Below are 17,530 nucleotides of genomic sequence, written 5' to 3'. Positions count from 1 at the left end.
ACAAAACAATATTAAAGTCGTACAACAAATCATGATGATTAATCAGAAAGCTTTTTGAAAATCAAAATCCAATATGACCTAGTCTTGCCTAGCATAGTAACACTAACACCATTTAACACTAACTTAGTTAACACCATTTTAAAACTACAATAGTAAAACTTTACGATAGTAAAGCAAGGAATTCAGAACAAGGGTTCTGAACAAGCCGTTTTGTAAGGACGACATATTACAAGCCACATGTTAGGCTTTCTCAAGTCTATTTCCATTAACATGACCTCACGTTACCTGGTCATAACAGGTAGCCTATCTGGAAAGGACACATGGGAGTAGTAGGAAAGTACCCTAGACAATAGCCAGTCATTTTAAAGATCATCAAAAAACTAGAACTTCCCTATATCCCCTCCCTACATAATCCAATTAATTTATGACCTTGGGAGGGGTTCATCTCCTGGGAGAAACAAACCATGACTGGTCAGTTTGGGGCTATTTGTAGACAAATTAAAGTTGTGTTCAGCTTTTCTCCAATTCTGCGGTCTAGTCCTTCGACTGCGAGCCTTAACAGTCTATAATTTCAATAAATAATATTGGAATAATTGGTTTGTTGTAGAAAAAAACATAACTGGATCTCTACCTCACCTTTACCAATAAACAATTCCTGCAGGATCAGAGGTTTAAATGTTAAAAACGAAGTATTAAAAAAAAAGTGGCTACATTTATACACAAAACAGGGAAAGACTAGGGCCGGGAAGGTGGCACTAGAGGTAAGGTGTCTGCCTTGCAAGCGCTAGCATGGGACGGACCACGGTTCGATCCCCCCCCCCCCCGTCCCATATGATCCCCCCAAGCCAGGGGCGATTTCTGAGCGCATAGCCAGGAGTAACCCCTGAGCGTCAAATGGGTGTGCCCCCCCCCAAAAAAAAAAACGGAAAGACTTTCTCAGAAGAATCTATACACTTAAGAAGTCATAAAAGGGAATATTTATAAATTTGACTTCACACAAATTTGGAATTTTTAAATAAAAATATACCAATAACTACAAGATTAGATGAAATTGGGAAAACTATTTAACTCATTATAAGAAAATAGAAAATGTCAAAAATGAAATAGGAAATGGTAATATGAAAATATGCTCAACATTACTCCTAAGTAAAATATGCAACTAAAGCAGCTAATAAGCTACTAAAAAAAATTCAAACTGTGGGGCCAGAGGAATCATACAATTGTCTTGCATGTGGCTGACCCAGGCTGGAGCCACATCATTCCATATGGTGGCCCCCAGCATTGCCAGGAGTAATAATTCCTGAGTGGAGCCAGATATAAATCCTGAGCATTGCCGAGTGTGGTCCTTAACAAAACACACACAAGAAAAATTCAGACTGTGAGGAAGTAAAGGGATGAAACCCTATTTTGAGAAGGCCAGAGAGCAGGGGTTCTTCAACTTGACATGTGGGTCACATACAGCCCGCTGAGGACATTTATCCAGTCTGCCAGTTGTTTTTGCCTCTACTGCTGTTCTGTTTAGCCAAATCTTCCCATGCCACAGTGCATCTGTGGAGTGTGTACCGCACTCTCCAACTTTCTTTCATATTTCCTTCTTTCTTTCTTTTCCTTCCTTCCTTCCTTCCTTCCTTCCTTCCTTCCTTCCTTCCTTCCTTCCTTCCTTCCTTCCTTCCTTCCTTCCGTCTTTCTTTCTTCTTTCTTTCTTTCTTTCTTCTTTCTTTCTTTCTTTCTTTCTTTCTTTCTTTCTTTCTTTCTTTCTTTCTTTCTTTCTTTCTTTCTTCTTTCTTTCTTTCTTTCTTTCTTTATTCTTTCTTTCTTTCTTTCTTTCTTTCTTTATTCTTTCTTTCTTTCTTTCTTTCTTTCTTTTTCTTTCGTTCTTTCCTTCCTTCCTTCCTTCTTTCTTTCTCTTTCTTTCCTTCCTTCCTTCCTTTTTTCGTCTTTCTTTCATCTTTCTTTCTGTCATCTTTCTCTTTCTTTTTCTTTCTTTCTTTCATCTTTCTTCCTTCTTTCTTTCTTTCTTTCTGTCATCTTTCTTCCTTCCTTCTTTCTTTCTTTCTTTCATCTTTCTTTCTGTCATCTTTCTTTCTCTTTCTTTTTCTTTCTTTCTTCTTTCATCTTTCTTTTTTCTCTTTCTTCTTTCTTTCTTTTTATTTCTATCTCGCTTTCTTTCTTCCTTTCTTTTTCTTTCTTTTTATTCTTCCTCCTTGTTCTCCTTCCTCTTTCTCCTCTTCCTCTTCTTCCTCCTTCTCTTTTTCTTCCTCCTCCTTCTCTTCCTCTTCCTTCTCTTCCTCCTCTTCCTTCTTCCTCTTCCTCCTCCTCTTCCTCCTCCTCTTCCTCTTCCTCCTCCACTTCCTCTACCTCCTCCTCCTCCTCCTCCTCCTCCTCCTTCTTCTTCTTCTTCTTCTTCTTCTTCTTCTTCTTCTTCTTCTTCTTCTCCTCTCTTAGTTTTAGGCAGGGGTCTTATGGCCCTCCAAAAGCAGGGTCATAGTTCAATTTAAATATTAAGTAAAATATGCAACTTAATTTAAAATACTGGTAAGTTTGTTGGTTTATCTTTGCTTGTTCTTCATTTTAAATATTGTATTTGTTTCTATTTTGATTTATTACTTCAAAATAACTTATGTGCAATGTGCATAGAAATTTATTCATATTTTTTAAACTATAGTATGGCTCTCCAATGGTCTGAGGGACAGTAAACTGGCCCCTCTGTTTAAAAAGTTTGAGGACCCCTGCTATAGAACCATTGCTCGTAAACTGAGACACAGAATGATAAACTATTCATTTCCTGAGGCAAACTTTACAAACCCATCCAATTTAAAAGTACTGCATAGACTAAATGTTTGTGTCCTCCTAACTTTCGGGTGTAAACCCTCGCCCTTGTCTGGTTGTATATGAGAAGGGTCTTTGGGAGGCCTTTAGTTTAGTTCGGCAGGGCCAAGCCCTCTGACTGGAATTAATGACTCAAGAAAGAGACCCCAGAGAATTCTCTCACTCTTCCGCTGTTTGAATGATGAGGACAATAGATTGATGTGAATCTCACCAGACACAAAATCTGCTATCTATTAGCATTTCCGTCTTGTACTTATTGGCCTCCAATACCGTGAGAAATACATTTCTGTTTGTAAACTACCTAGTCTACTACATTCTCTTATAGTAATGGACACACACACACTTTTCTTTACTAAGATAGGAACTTACCTGTATAAATAAACCTATAGATGTTGGCCAAAATGTTTGCAAGGTAATGTTCCTTTTTGCATTATTTGTGGTGTTAGCAAAGAAAAACCACAATTAAAAGTTAAAAAAAAAAACCACTTAAAATTTGAGGTTAACTTAAGCTAATATGCATGTACATGGAAATGTAAAAAATACTATGCCTCTAATGTTTAAGGAGTTCCTTAAGTTTTATGGCTTTAGATTGCTTTGTGTGCTGTTAAGAAATATTATAAAGTGTTACAATATGGGGACTTGAGGGACAAAGTAATTGTACATGTATTCTGTTTTATTTATCTTAATGTTCTTTGACTGAATGTTCAAAGTTAAGATATCAAGCAAGGGGATTTCTGAGAATTATTTTATGGGCAATTGTCCTTCCACTGTCCTCTTTCTTTGCATCTTTTGTTCTCATAATTCAAAATAAAAAAATTTAAAAAAAAGGAAAAATTGAAATAATTCATTAGGTAAAAAAAAAAGTAACTCTCTTTAGCTGGGTTTCTTGAGTCAGAGAATATAAATATTTACAACTTGGATGCTTATGTGCCTGGGTCTAAATATATGGAAGAATATGTATCCAAATGTAGTTAATTGCTACAACTGTGAATATTAACTGTCTTTCATTAAAATAAAAATTTATTCGATGGAAAAAAAAGTTAAATATTGATCTCCCATATAATGAATGAAATTTTATCTTTATTTCTTCTTTCTTTCTTTCTTTCTTTCTTTCTTTCTTTCTTTCTTTCTTTCTTTCTTTCTTTCTTTCTTTCTTTCTTTCTTTCTTTCTTTCTTTCTCTCTTTCTTCCTTTCTTTCTTTCTTCTTTCTTTCTTTCCATCTTTCTTCTTTCTTTTTTATTTTTATTTTTGCAAAGCAGCATAGCATTTATTGAATGAAACTTACTTAGAAAGATGTGAAGGCTAGGGATGGGCATGTTCAAGAAAGAACATGAAAGAGCTAGCAAGCAAGCAGAGACAGAGAGACAAGAAAGACAAGAGTGTTCCTGAGAGAACACGAGCAACACGAGCTTGAAGCGCAAGTTGAGTTCTTTTTCTCTTTAATTTATTTTTAATTTTCCCAGTTATGCTAGATTCTTTTCTGGAGCAAATCAGGCTCTTACTGCTTAGAGTCTTTGAGCTTCTTCTTTACACCTTGCTTGTTTCTCTACTGTAGTCCCAGTTCAATCTGGACTGCCACAATCAGGAAGACAGAAAATTCAAGAATGCTTTTGTTTTGCATCTATAGCAGAAACCTTGGCAGCAGACAAACAGGTCTGTTAAACAGAGGAAGCCAATGACAGGTAATAAAAAGAAAATGAGAGATAATATGACAGACAATATAAAGGAAAAATTAAAAGGAAATAAAGTAGTTTTGTGTATACAGAGACACAGATAAAAGAGGTACAGGACTATGTATATAGAATCATCTTTTTTTTTGGGGGGGGACCACACACGGAGATGCTCAGGGGTTACTCCTGGCTATGCACTCAGAAATCGCTCCTGGCTTGGGACTAAATGGGACGCAGGGGATCAAACCAAGGTCTGTCCTGGATTCTTGAGTGAAAGGCAAAATATTCTAGTGGTGCTGTGCTATCTCTCCGGCCCCCAAAATCATATATTTATGTCAATTTTATAGGAGCTAGATAACATGCTGTTGTTAAATAATAGAGATAGATAATAAATAAATGATAGATTGATAGATGAAAAGACATTTATACTGGTGTAGAAATGAGCAACTTTTCTTTTTGTTTGTCTGTCTTTCGGGGCTGTTGCAAGTCAGCCCTTGAAGAGGTTGACTGATGGAGGGATGGATGATGAGGCCTTTGTCTTCCAGCTCAGAGCACGCGTCTGCCACCCTGTCTAGCCACGGTTCTGAGGTAAAACGGCGGGTAAACAACTCGCAGACAGTCAGGCTTGTGGAAATATTAGCTTTATACGGTGGACAAGACTGAAGTCCAAAGACTCAGCCTCAGTTCCAGCAAAAAGCCCCTCGCCTTCCACAGACCCTTGTTTTTATCCCCCAGAATCAGGTACCACCCAATGGTGGGATCAGATACCAACCAATGGTGGAAGCAGAATCAGGTACTACCTTAGGGTGGGGGCAGAATGCCAGGTCACACCCTAGGGTAGGGCACAATCACCAATCAGGTTAGGATCAGTAACATAATGATTCCCTAAAATATTTACATACACAAGAGGGGCCACTTCTCTGTGCTTAGAAATCACTTCTAATGGGCTCAGAGGACCATGTGGGATGCTGTGGATTGAACTCCGGTCTTCTGTGTGTACGGTAAATGTCCTACCCATTGTATTATCACTTAGCCCCTACATGAACAGCTTTTCTGAAAGTAATATATTTTAATGAGGCTACTTTGGAAAGAAGCATGGACCTGAGTGTTGCAGCATTTTGCGTTTGACTATTTTTTTTTTTACTAATTAAAAACCACCTGGAGATTATATTCATTTATTTTTAGTTTGGGGAGTATACCTGGCAGCAGTCAGGGGTTACTCTTGGCTCTGTGCTCAGAAATCACTCCTGGTAGGTTCAAGGGACCATATGGGATGCCGGGGATTGAACCTGGGTCTGTTCTGTGTCGGCCACAGGCAATGCAAATGCTCTACCTCTGTGCTGCCACTCTGGCCCCTGGAGATTATTTTATTAAAAGATATACATTTATTAAGAAATAGATTGTGGAATAACCATTTTCATCCTTTTTTAAAATTTTCACAGTTTAAAAAATGTTGGAGGGGGACAATAAAGAAAAATATAGTTGGAAAGGAATAAATATCAGATTATGACTATGGCTAGAACCCCAGGATAAGGTGTTTTGAGAGGAGGGAACTTCTGTCTCCTCACAAATGCCACTTCCCTCATGAAATGAGGCAAAGTTGTCAAGAAACCAAGTTTTAGTATCAACAGGGTTAAAATAAATAAAAGGAAATCAGGCTTACAAACGAACCTCATTATGATTTGTGCAAGCATTTCCTTTCTATAGATAAAACTGAACAAGATAACAAAAACAGATACACCTCAGCTCAGGCCTTGTCTTCTCTTCCGCTGACTGAGGTGAACTGAGGTGCCTCATACGGGTCCGACCTTCTTAAAGGCCTTGCAGGACTCAGTAACCTAAATATGCAGTCATGTCATAGGGCTTCTGGTAAGATGAAAAAAAAATGCCCTATATCTCTAAATGAATTTTCCCCCCTGAACTACCTGTCTCTGAGATTACTTTTCTTCTTTTTTTCTTTCTGGAGACATATTTGTCTGTTTATTCTGAAAACACCTCAGCATATAGCACTAGGGAGTGAACAAGATAAAGTGAAACATAACCTCTACACTCAAAAAACTTCTCGAAGCTTCTGAGGAACCTCAGACAACAAGTATGAAACCACATAAAAGTGAGGAGCTAAAGAAAAAAATTTAACCAAGATTCTGAGAATGGAATATTGTTGACTGACTGACCCAACCTCTGACACTCCAACTCTATCTACCTAGCAAGAAGCAGCCTTTGATAACATTTGGTTCAAGAGAAATAAAATAAAACCATTGTTGGAAAAAAGAAAGAAAATCTGTAAGAAGATGGATTCAGTCAATATATTCCTTTGACCTTTCCTTGCCTTGCCTTTTTCTTCATTTGGGAAAGCAGCCGTGAGGCTGGAGTTGAAGGAGTCATTTTTATAATCAATGACAACAAGCATGAGGGTGAGGCCCAAATGTTAAGGAAGGCAGAGCGCAAGAAACACAAGATCTGCGTCTCTACTAACATTGTTGGGCTACTGCACCAGACCTGATGACCCACATCTGGATTGTTCCTTATGGGAAAAAAATAAGCATTCCATTTGTTTAAACTGTCACTAATAGGATGTTGTTATTTGTAGCCACATCTATTATTAACCAATACACCTGGTCTCAAGAGGAAATAGCTCTGATAAAGTGGATTGGCTTTGGAAACTGACCTTGAAATGGAGGGATTTGGCTTTAAAATTTAGCATTATTGGGTCTGGAGAGATAGCATAGTGTGTAGGATGTTGTCTTGAGTGCTGTGGACCCGGGTTCAATCTCCAGTAACCCATATAATCCCCCGAGGCAGCCAGGAGTGATTTCTGAGTGCAGAGTCAGGAATAACCCCTGAGCACCACCAGGTGTGACCCACAAACCAAAATCAAGACAAAAACCAAACAAAATTTAGTATTGTCATTGACCAGAAGAATGACTAATGTTTAAATTTTTTTTTGCATTCCTATCTGTATAAAATGGAGCTAGTAAATTTTCTAAGACAGACGCTTGAGGAGTCTTTAAAATGGGCAAATAAAATAATTTTATATACTAGGCCCTATCTCTATAAATATTGAATTTTTTTTTTGAGACGTGGAAAAATTTCCACAAGGTGTGGCTTAGCCAGAATCCAAAGATGCCAGTTAAAATGCAGTGCAAGAAAGTACAATTCACTTCCCTCAGTGGAATCTAGTTTTCAACATCCTAACCTATTGAATCCACAAAGTTTTCAGCATGCTTCCCTTTCTTCATAAAGAAATAAAACACTGGGGTAGGGGGCCACCATAAGTCAAAAATTCAGAAGCAGTCCTATTTCAGAAATGTGTTTAGATGGTCTCCTAACCCTGAGCACTGATTACCTTGTGTGTAAATGAAGATGTATGAAAAGTGGTAGAAAATAGGAAAGGGATAAGCATTGCTGAGATAAAGTTTTCAGGTTCATTCTCTGTTTTGTTATTTTTCTCTTTGGGATTTTTGCTTTAGCAGTTTTTTTTTTACCAGTTCCTGGGGCAAGGAGACAATGCTTGAACATTTCTCCCATAACTAAGCAGCCTAGTACCACTTGTTAATAAAGCTACAAAAGGGGCCAGAGCGCTGGTGCAGCGGTAGGGCATTTGTCTTGTACTTGGCTGAACTGAGACTGACCACGGTTCAATCCCCAGTGTCTCATATGATCCCCCAAACCAGGAGCAATTTATGAGTGCAGAGCCAGGAGTAATCCCTGAGCGTCACAAGGTGTGGCCCAAAAACCAAAATAAGTAAATAAATAAATAAATAAATAAAGCTACAAAAACTTGTTTCCTGACAAGTGGCCAACAATAATAAGAGATTAAATAAAACTACAATTTCAGAAGAAAAAACTAGATAATGGAAGGGCATGCTAGGCGTGATGGAACAGCTGACAATGAGGGGTCTGGAGAAGCTCTTTGAGGTATTGCCTTTAGGCTTCTCTGAGAAGGAGAGAGTCAGACCCTGGTTTATCCTAACTGCAGTGTCTCAAATACCATACCTCTATCTCTGTGACAATGTCCTAAACACCCAAATTATCTAATGGAAACTTCAAGGTGGACACAATAAGCATGGTGATATCTAAGGAAGAATAGGATGAAGTTAAGGGCTGTGTGAGTTTCCAGGAAGACAGGGAGAAAAAGCTGCACTTCTATTTTACTAATTTTTAATTTTTTTCCATTTTGTAGTTAATATGAGATTCTGTTAGGATAACAATAATTGAAAACAACAATGTTGTCATATATATATATACATATATATATGTTGTTCAAAGTGCTCATATTTCTTAACTAATTCAATACTTACAATGCCATAAGATTTATTCTGGCATAATTTTTACTTTGCAGATGAAAAGTTAGAGCATGGAGATGCTAGTGGTTACCCCAAATTCATAAATGGTAGAAAGGAACTTAGAGCCAGATCAACTATTTTTTAGTCAGTTCTACTAAGCATTTTCCTGTGCCTCCTTTATAAATTTTCTCTCTTTTTTGATATAAAAATTCTATAAATAAGATTTATTGGAAATGTGAGGGGTTTTTGTTTGTTTGTTTGTTTGTTTGTTTTAGAACTCCACTGTCAAAGAGTTTGGAGACCACAGGATTAGCTCTAAATTTAGAAAGGAGATAAATATTGTTCATGACACTCTTAAAGGAAAGGACATGCTGGGCAGTGTTCCAGGGACTACTTTGGTGCGGTGATTGGGGGCTAGGGGGTCCCATAGATTGAACCCAAGACTTCTGCCTACAGAGAATGTGATACAGTCTTTTGAACTATCTCATGACACCTTTAAAAGGACAATGCAGTCTTTATTCAGGGAGTAGAGTGGGGGTAGAACTAAGATTTTGCAGTAGTGGAAAAAGAGTTGGACAATAGAACAAATAGTGACTTGTAACTGAAGAATAGAGCGAGCTTTGCTGCATAAATAATGACTAAGAGGGTACAGGGAATTCTGACTGAATCAACTTTGACAGGAAATTGTTTGAAATTATGCCAAGGTGGGGGATGATAAATTGATCTGATATCAAGAATGAGAGATATTTTCTATCTCCCTGATCTAGCAGGACTTTGGCTAAAATTGTACTAATTGGGGCTCCAAACAGAATCCATTGGTGAAGCTGATTTAGAAAGAAATCTCAAGAGGGGCCCAACTCAGCTTTGATTAAAATAATTTTGGTCATACTCAGCCCTGTTACTTCCTAATTGAATGAACATGAATGAGATATCTAACTTCTTTGAGCTTCAAATTTTTCATCTGGAAAATGGCAATAGTAAAATCTCTCAGACATATGGTAAGGATTAAATGAGATAATGTTTAATAAACACTTCACACACTGTTTGGCCTAATAAATGCTATTAATATCATTGTTATTATGAAAACTTTCATTGGGAAATTAAGTCATTTGTGTCGAAACCACCCTTTTAGAACTCTGAAATGACACCGGGAAAGTATAAGTTGGCCTGACATTACTGCAGTGCAGTTTTGCAATATCTATCAAAAACTAAAACATGAAATATCTTTGGGCTCAGAAATTTAATATCTGGAAATATATCCCAAGGAAGTAATAGCATAATCATAGAAAAGCATGTCCCAGGATGTCCAGTGCAATATTATTTGACATCAAAACTTGAACAACCTGAATGTTCATGAGCAGGAGATTGGTTAAATACATAATAAAAGTTTTACAGTGGAAAACTAAGTAGTTATTAAGTGTGTTCTATGATAAAAGGAAACCATGTTTTTTTTAAGTGCAATAGGATTTTACAGAATAATACAAGTAATAATAGGACTGCATTCTGTGAAAACAAACTACATACGATGACAATATGAAATGTCTGTTTTTATGAGTGGATGACTTAGTAGACATGTGTGTACAAAGAAAAAAGCCTAGAGGATAAACACTGAAATAGACCCATACAGCAGTAATTGGTCCTAGTACAATAGCCATTAATGCTCTTGACTAAATATTTCTGACTCCTACCTTCAAGCAATATAGTAGAAGCCTACTTTCCTTGGTCTATTTGCTAGTTTGGTTGATCATAAGAGAGTTCGGGCAGATGAGCTGAAAGCAGAAGTAAGTAGGTCACTTATGAATTGAGTATTTAATAATTGGTAAGACTTTCCAATACTCTCTCTGGAAAGTCATGACTCCTCTTCAAATCCACACCAAATGCTCCAAACAGGTTGACAACAAGTTTGTCTACCTGATTTCCAAAATGGGGAAGATGATGACATGGGTGTACATGCCCCTGGCAACCTTCTGGTTAAGAGAAAACAATTTAAACTGCTTTGAAATCACTTGATAGTGAGGATTGTTCGTTACTGACACAAAGCCTGATTTGATCTTTCCTGATGAGAGAGATGACGATTGGCTTTTATTTTCTTTTTTTCACTATAGCCTTTGTCATTTCTGATTTCTCCCTTTGGGTGAAGGCCAGAATATGATTGTACTTGGTGAGCCAGTTCAAAAACCTTATTACTGGACTAGAAAAACTTGTTTGTTTCTTCAGTCAGCCTGGTTGTGGACCTGACCCTAGAAAGGGAGGAGGAGAAGAGCTGTGGAAAATTAGACCATGCACAGGAGATCTGCTCACCAGAGGACAGGCTTTGGTTTTTGGAGGCTTGAGTGCTAATGTTACCATGAACCAGGAAAGAAATTAAATGTACAAATGAGTGTTGCTTTATTGGGAATCCCGACAGCTAGTTTGAATTTTATTTATTTCTATATTTATATTTGAAGAAAATGCATCACATGCTTGACAAAACTGATTATAATACATTTTTTTTCAAGTAGTCTGAATGTTATGTGTTTTTTACTAGCTGCCTGCTCCACTTTTTATCTGAGTCCTATCCTACAACTAAAGTCATCCTTCTCAACAGTCTAATGAGCTAGGAGTGTGGTTCAGTGGTAGAGTACAAACCTTGCCAGGAGTAACCCCTGAGCATCACCGGGTGTGGCTCAAACACACACACACACACACACACACACACACACACACACACACACACACATCAGCTTATTGATGTCACTAATGTGTTGGAAATCCTTCACTTTGAATACAAGATAATGCCAGAGAGCAGAGAACCTACAATTTCCCTGGTACCAAGATACGTGATGTCAAGATCCCTCCCACAAAAGCCCTGGAGTAAATTAGTCTGGTCCTATTTCTTTTCAAAAATAATATATTTATTTAAGCACCATGAATATAAACATGTTTGTAGTTGGGTTTCAGTTATAAAAAAACACCCCCTTCACCAGTGCAACATTCCTGTCACCAATGCCCCCTATCTCCCTCCTGTATTCTATTTCTCTCACTCACTACTCTTGCCATGATAGTTGTCATTGTACTTATTTCTCTAACTGAACTCACCACTCTTTGTGTTGAGCTTCATGTAATGGGCTTGTCCTTCCATCCCTCATCTCTATTGTCTCTGGGTATTATTACAATATGTCGTTTATTTTTCTTAAATCCCACAGATGAGTCAGACTATTATGTGTCTATCTCTCTCCCTCTGACTTATTTTACTCAACCTAATAGTTTCCATGCCCATCCATGTATAGGAAAATTTTATGATTTCAGCTCTCCTGATGGCTGCATAATATTCCATTGTGTATATGTACCACAATTTCTTTAGCCACTCATCTGATGTTGGGCATCTGGGTTGTTTCCAGATTCTGTCTATTGTAAATAGCACTGCAATGAATATAGGTGTGCAGAAGGCCTCTTTGTGTTGTGTTGTTGTGTTCCTAGGGTACATCCCTATTCATCATCTTAATTGCTCTGGAAGGAAGATATATACATAATAACTTCCTTATATAATATATTTATTATATTAATTACATTGAATTAATTATATTAATCATATATTAGATCATATAATATAATATTATATTAAACTATTATATATAATATTAATTATTTATTAATATCTTATATATCATAATATAGAATGAGTGTATATCTATTCATATTTAATAAATAAACAAACTGGACTTCAGAGAAGTTAAAAATCTACCAAAGTCACACAGCAAGCTGTGTCAGAAGCAGGACACAAACTCAGCTGTGTTTGCTTCTGAAGATGCTCCCTTATCCACATAGCCTGCTAACCCTTCAGAAGAATTCTTGTTTGGATTTCCTTCACATCTTTGCCTGACATATTCTTGAAGTTTTCCAGCATTTCTGCTTTAAAGAAATAAGATTTTAAAAATCTTATTTTAATAAGAGACAGCTTGAGGTATTGAAACTACCAGGTAAAGAATCTTGAATTCAATCTCCAGCACTTTGTGGCTTTTGGAGCACAATCAGGTGTAGCCCTGGTACTCCCCAACACCTCTGGACTTGAGCACCAAAATTCCATCAGCCCGCATAGTGCCAGAGGTGGCCTCCAGCCAGGAGCCTTTCTGGGGAATAATTCCCCATCCCCTAAATAAACTGTAACAATGAACCTTCTGGTTCTGGGGCTTAGATTTGGGGCCACACAAAAGTGGACTTTAAATATTCCTACTTAAATGAATCAGGAAGCACCCAGGCATTCTTAGAACAACTCACAGTCAAGTTTTGCAAGACCAACTAGGGAAGCTCAGCAGCCTGCCTGCTATGCCTCTCACTTGCACATAAAACTTTCAGAACCCCCTAACTTCAATATTCCCCTCAATGACACAAAGGACTGAAAGGAAAAAAGTTCAATGATTTCTAACCAATATTCTAAATGCCACCTGTTATTCATGAATTTATTCCATCTACTTATTCACAAATACTTAGTGAATGCCTACTATGTGTTAGTATTTCTGATGACCTGATTCATGAGGAAATGAAAATGTTGCTACTGCTTTGTTAATCCATCTAGCTCTTTATTTTTTTAAATTCTATATCTTTATATTATGTAAATTATCATACTATTTTTATTATATAAAATTATAAAGATGTTATACTAAGCACCATGATTAAAAACATATTTGTAGTTGGGTTTCATTTATAAAAAAAAAGAACACTCCCATTCAGCAGTGCAACATTCCCACCACCAATGTCCCCCATTTCCCTCTTTCCACACCCCCTGTATGTCTTCAAGACAGGCATTCTATTTCTCTCACTCATTACAATTGTCATGATAATTGTCAGTGTAGTTATTTCTCTAACTGCACTCACCACTCTTTGTGGTAAGCTTCATATCGTAGGTTGGTCCTTCCAGCCCTCATCTCTATTATCTCTGGGTATTATTAGCATACTGCCTTTTATTTTTCTTAAATCCCACAGTTGAGTAAGACTATTCTGTGTCTATCTCTCTCCCTCTGCCTTATTTCACTCAGCATAATAATTTCCATGTCCATCTCACTCTTTAAAGTAATTAGATAATTTTTCGACAGAGAGGAAAAGACTGAAGCACAAACAGGTGATGTCAGGCTATGTATGAAGTGCAGGCTATGATCTCCATGGGACTATAAAAATAGTCATAACACCTACTGTCATCCACTTGGAGTGTTTTCTAGAATTGCAGAGAAACTGTAACATGTTGTCCTGGACCTCTGAACTTGAAAGTCATTAGAAACATATCATCTTCCTAATGTTTTGACCTAGGTAGGCATTGTTCCCTATTTAGAAATGTGGAAATTTTCTCTCTGGAAAATGTCAGTTGTAAATAGTAGATAGGAATGTCCTCCAACTAGTAAAGGACAACTACAAAAAGAAAAAAAGAAACACACAGAGCTAATGTCACATTTAATGTAAAGAACTGAAAGGTTTTCTCTTAAGATCATGAAAAACACAAGGATGTATGACTCAATGTCTCGCTGCAAAATGTGGGAGAATAAAAATACATCAGACCTCAAGGAAATGCTCTGAAGATTACAAAATAAACCTTGCTTTATATAGATAAGTAATTATTTTTAATTTTTTAATTTAAAATATGTGAACAAAGAAGTGGATTTAATCTTTTATGTACATTCAGTCCTTGAACAAAGCAGTTTAGTGCTCAGAATAACCAATGGGCCCTGCTCAATTTTCTATAAACAGCCAATATTGTTCATATCCAGAATGTTGTGGCAGAGACAGCTAAATATTTAACAATTATGGTTTCTTTTTTTATCCTGGACTCACAGATGAGTTCGCCGAGCTTTCCTTACTCTTGGGGCATAGGTCAATGTTCCATTATCTATCAAACAACAAATTACCCCCAGATATGCTTACAGCTTCCTTGGAATTCAGACAGGAACTTTGGGTGTGACTTGCTTTTCTGCTTGGAGAACACTGAGACTTTGGGTAGGAAGAGTAATGGCTAGAAGCTAGACTAATCTCTGGGAGTGATTGCTATATTCACACTGCTGACCCTGGGGCTGAGATGACTCAGTGGCTGGAACAACTGAGGATGTTGACTAGGAATCCTATACTTGCACTGGCCATGAGGGTGTACTTGGTAGATTCAACACAATTTGGACTTCTTATCTAGAAACTCAAGGCTTCAAGAATGTTCCAGAAAGCCAAGCAAACAGTCCATGAACAGCATTAAAAGTCAGTTCTACTAAATATCCAAGCCAAAGTCAACAACAAATGGAATCAAGAGAACCAAATTACAACAAACTATACACAAAAGGGAACCTGTTAGGTGGCTAAGGGTGGAGGTATGGTATGTATGCTGGGAACTATGGTGGAGGGAGGTCAACACTGGTGGTGAGAATGGCCCTAATCCACTGCCACTAAGTACCTTAAATACAACTGTGAAAGACTTGTAATTCACAATGTCTCAATAAAATTAAAATAAAAAAGTCCGTTCTAGATCTCACTAAGCACACACAGAATCCAAACGAGACACAACTCTCATCTCTAGATATGAACAATACTAAATTATAATCCTACTATGTTAATATAATAAATTTGATATAAATATAATTTTCATTAAAATTACCATAGAATACATTATTTTATTATATTATAATAAGTATACTAAATATAATCATCATTCATATTTATGATATAACATTTTATTTTGTTGTAAATATAATATAAATATAAATTCAGTGATATCTTTATTTTTGTTTTTATGTGTGTGTGTGTGTGTGTGTGTGTTTCATTTGTCCCCCAATTCACAAAACAGATCAGGCAAAGGGCCTGGGTTGAGGTGTATATGGGGTGCATTTACTGTACCTCCTCTTTCTAGCAGTCAGTGTAAAGAACACGGCCTGTGATAAGAATTGGGAGGCCTTATCTTTTCTTTTTTTTAATTTTTTTAAATATATATATAAAATCCTTCTCCACTGCAACATTCCCATGACCAATATCCCAAGTGTCCTTCCTCCCCACCCCACACCGGCCTGTACTCTAGACAGTAGAATATCTTATTAATTTTAGTGTTATTAGCCTTTTGGTTTGTTTTGAGATTTAATTTTGGGTCACACTTTGCTATGCTCAGTGTTTGCTCCTGGCTCTACACTCAAGAATCACTTCTGGCAGGTTTTGAAGGTAGCATATGCAGCAACAAGCATAGAACTCTGATAAAGCAATATACTTTCACTCTGTACTAGCTCTCAGGACCTTACTAGCTTTTAAAAATGTCGAAACATATAAATAAAGAGTAAAATTAGGGGAAAATTTTTTAATATAATATTTTCAGAATTTCTTTATGTCATTAGAAGTTGTTCAACTACATTTTTAAAGACTATATAATAGGGGCCGGAGAAAGAGCACAGCGGTAAGGCGTTTGCCTTAGACGCAGAAGGATGGTGATTCGAATCCCGGGGTCCCATATGGTTCCCCAAGCCTGTCAGGAGCGATTTCTGAGCATTGAGCCAGGAGTAACCCCTGAGTATGTGACCCCAAAACCAGGAGTTACCCCGGGTGTGACCCAAAAACCATTAAAAAACAAAACAAAACAAAGACTATATAATAGTTTATAACAATAATGGATCAGTCTGATTAATACTTCACTTATTGCTTGACATTTGACTATAAAACTGGTATGAACAATAACACCATTTTGAAGTATACTTTTAATAAATTATGCTGTTACATATGGCAGAGTGAAATAATATAGTGACAATAAATTAATTAACTTTTCCTTATTTTTTACAAAATTTAATTGTGGATATAAAATTTTCACTTGAAATATCCTTGGAAGTATTTTTCTAATCATCCTCTTCCACCAAGAGGTAATAATTATTATTCTGACTTTTACAGTGGTTATAGATTAATTTTGCCTGTTGTTGGACTTCATGTAAAAAATCAAATTGTATGTATTAATTTATGTTAAACTTTACATAATTGAAAAAGTTTGTCCATGATTTTGTAGGTATCCATAAGTTTTTCTTTCCTTACTGTTTAAATATTCTTTCCTGTGAAATGAACATACTCAATTTATTACTATCTGTTTGATACACATTTGGTAATTTCCAAATTTTGACTATAATGAATAAAGTGCTGCAAATAGATTCAGATATGTGGCTATTTGTAGAAATACTTATAGACAAATTTTGGATGCTATCTCTAGGGGTGGAATTTCTGGATTATAGAGTCAGTGTATTTTTATTTAGTAGCTACTACTAATATGGTTTTTTATAGTTTTTAAAAACAAATATTTATGACCATTGGCAATGTATAAAAGTTACATTGATCCATGACCTCAACAACACTTGGTATTTTCAGATTTTAAAATTGTAGTCATTCGAAGGACACATGCTCCTATTTTATTATGGTTTTAATATTCATTTCCCTGATGAATAATACTGTTCAGTGTTTTATCATCTGCTTAACAGTCATCTGGCTATCTACTTTTGTAAATTGCTTGTTGAAGTGCTTTGCCAACTTTTAAAATGTTTATGCTTATTTGTAGAACTTTCAAAAATATATTCTGGATCAAAGACTTGTCTGCTGGCTCTTTCTAATTCTTCTTTCCCGTTCTCTCACTGCTGACTTGATGGGCTTGATATTTTTATGTGCTTGATATTTTATGTTAAATTGTCTTTAAGAATTTCCATCGTTTGGCTGTATATTCCAATTTCCATTTCCATAGATTATTGATGAAGCTAAAATTAAAATCTACCATATTTG

At 36.5% G+C, this 17,530-nt stretch overlaps 1 non-coding gene across 1 annotated transcript; it reads right to left on the bottom strand.

Annotated features, from left to right (window-relative positions):
* Window positions 1-15,556: 15,556 nt before the first annotated feature.
* LOC125995615 (small nucleolar RNA SNORA51) lies at window positions 15,557-15,688 on the bottom strand. Its single transcript, XR_007491110.1, has one exon. It is a non-coding gene; the product is annotated as a small nucleolar RNA SNORA51 (small nucleolar RNA).
* Window positions 15,689-17,530: the final 1,842 nt, after the last annotated feature.

This window comes from Suncus etruscus, chromosome 17, assembly GCF_024139225.1.
Source record: "Suncus etruscus isolate mSunEtr1 chromosome 17, mSunEtr1.pri.cur, whole genome shotgun sequence".
Lineage (NCBI taxonomy): Eukaryota > Metazoa > Chordata > Mammalia > Eulipotyphla > Soricidae > Suncus > Suncus etruscus.
Note: the sequence above shows the minus strand (reverse complement) of the source record. Positions and strands in the feature narration are given on the sequence as shown.